Here is a 2,528-nt window from a genome sequence, read left to right on the forward strand (position 1 = left end):
GATGTGTGAAGCTTATTTTATTTCTACTCACCCCCAAAAAATTTCTGAGGGAGCAGAAGGATCAAGTTGGGATGTGTCAGATGGGATCCTAGCACAGTAAATCCAATAGAAAAATTCCCTTTGATGTAAGACAGTATATAGAAATTGTTCCAGCATAAGATGAAATGTGCAAAGTGAAACAGCTATTCTAGAATAATGCCAGGGATATCAGACTTACCTGGAATATGAATCCATAGGAATTCAAAATAATTATTCTGGGTATCTCTGCTCAAAAAACGCCCTTTTGTGGCAGGCCTCAAATACTGCTGGTAGGTATTACCCTTACTGGCTGAATCAGATCTCTTGAATTTCTAGTTCTGCTAGAAGAATCCTTTTTACCTGCTTGTTTTACAGGTATCCACTGCCAAATTCCAGCAATCCCCCCACTTATTCAGCCTCCAGCTCAGCTCATTCCCTGATGTTTTAAGGGAACTATTCTAATGTGTTCTGGCTCTGGAAAGAAATCCAAAGCTATTTATAAATTCATACAATGAAAAAACTCTGTTTCTTTGGTGACATCTCTCCCAGCTCCACAGAATGCTCTATGCACCTTTAATTAATGACTCTGCCTTCCAGTGATCTCTGGAGATGAATCAGCATTGAACAGGTCTCAGAAGTCACTGGCTTAGAGTTGTAGTGCAAGTCTACCTAGCCAGGAGTTACTCTTTCCCATGGTCAACCACACTGCGGTAAATGGAAACTGAGAGTGCGGTGGCCCAGGGTTCAGCAGCAGTCCTGTTTGTTTTAGTGAAAGTTTATTTAAAAAACAAACAAACCAACCCCACAGCTCAGTAAAATTCTCTTCACTGAGCAGCTGACTTCCTGGGGTATTTTTGTTTTTTTTTCTGGTTTTCTCAGTTTTTCCTTTTTAGGGTGACTTCACACATCAAGACCATCACAGAATCAGTAAGGTTGGATGGGACCTCTGGAGATCATCTGGTCTAACCTTCCAAAGACTTCCTGGCACTAGTTCCACTGGGGCTCATACCCAGGACCTTCTGCGCATAAAGCAGATGTGATAACCACTACACTATGAAACCACCACAATACTGAATTACTGCTTCTGTGTTGCCATGTAACAGAAGGGGTCACATCAGTGTAAAACCCTTTTGGGGAAGGGCAATAAGCAGATTTTTAGTCCACACTGTGAACATTATTAGTAACATCTACCATAATGCACCCAGGCAGAGATAGAGACAGAGACCAACACCAGCTGCTCTAGATGCTTCTTGCCTTCTGTTCTAGTAGTATCAGGGCTTGTCACTAGGCTTTGAATCCAGATTCAAGGGGAAGTATCTTTCTTCAGAGATTCAAATGCTTGTGTTTTTCTTATCTCCAATCTTTTTTTAAGCCCCAATTCCAACATGTTATAGACTTCTGATGAAGTTCAGCAACCTGAAGTTAATACACAAGATTATGGCTATGCTTCAGTCCAGAAATGCAATTCTCACACTGGCTGATAATATAGATGGACATAAGCTAGAGGTAACAGTAACACTGCAGCACAAACCTTAAATGTGTGATTTACAGCTGGCGTTTTATCTAGCACAGACACAGCTACTTGTTTATGCTCAGTTGGTGTGTAAAGGTGCTGTTTGGGATGTCCTTCACTCCTTGAGCAAAGAAACAGATCACCCTAAGCTTGGCTCATGAACTTGAACTGTGAGTGAACCTCTTGGTTTGTCCTCTCGGTTTCAGCAATATGCAATTGTTTTTCTGTTGCAACTGTATTTTTACAAAAAGGAATTGACTTTTTTAAAATACTGTACTCATCCAGCATAGTCAGAAATATGGGTTTCGTGCACTTGATGACAGCCCTAAGTGGGGGTCCTGGAAATAGTGTGCATACCAGCCATTCCCTCCTGCTGTAGAATGGTTAATTACCCTGTATTACCTTCTAGTTCTCTTTCCCCTTCAACAATCAATTTCTTCTAAAACCAAAACTCCGCAGGAAACTTTACAAATGACTGACTTTGACCTAGATTTAGAAAACAGCACATTTTTTTCCAGCTAGACGTGTCTCTGCTTTTATTGCCACCTTAAAGATGAGTTCTAATGTTTGTGGTAGTATACTTTGACGTTTTTCAGTACATTGGGAATAAATAGCTGAATATAGACATGTTACACAAAGCAAATTAAGTCTGTCACATGCTCAGAAAACCTTCACCAGTTCTTATCTTCTGAAGCTGTTAGGCTTATATGGGAGGGAGAGTGCAAGACTAAAATGAATAATACATAGCAGAGTGAATATGCTGCAAAATGGTTCTCTGCTACTGTAATTAAATAGATGATTGGACCCTAAAGACCTCAACATTTTTGCGTGCAATACCTATCTGTTATTCAAATGTTTTAGATGGCAAAAGCTGACTTGGTGACTACTTGGTGACTATAGCAGAAATCTTAAGCATTCACAATTTCTCTTTCGGGGCAAGAATACAAGCAACATTTTTATCTCCCTCTCCCTTCATGTCCAAAAAAATTTCTTATGG

The 2,528-nt window shown here is 40.1% G+C and overlaps 1 non-coding gene across 1 annotated transcript; it reads right to left on the bottom strand.

Moving 5' to 3' along the window:
• Positions 1-1,006: 1,006 nt before the first annotated feature.
• Positions 1,007-1,079, bottom strand: TRNAI-UAU (transfer RNA isoleucine (anticodon UAU)). The gene has a single exon. It is a non-coding gene; the product is annotated as a tRNA-Ile (tRNA).
• Positions 1,080-2,528: the final 1,449 nt, after the last annotated feature.

The sequence above is a fragment of the Rhea pennata genome, chromosome 7, assembly GCF_028389875.1.
Source record: "Rhea pennata isolate bPtePen1 chromosome 7, bPtePen1.pri, whole genome shotgun sequence".
Classification (NCBI taxonomy): Eukaryota; Metazoa; Chordata; class Aves; order Rheiformes; family Rheidae; genus Rhea; species Rhea pennata.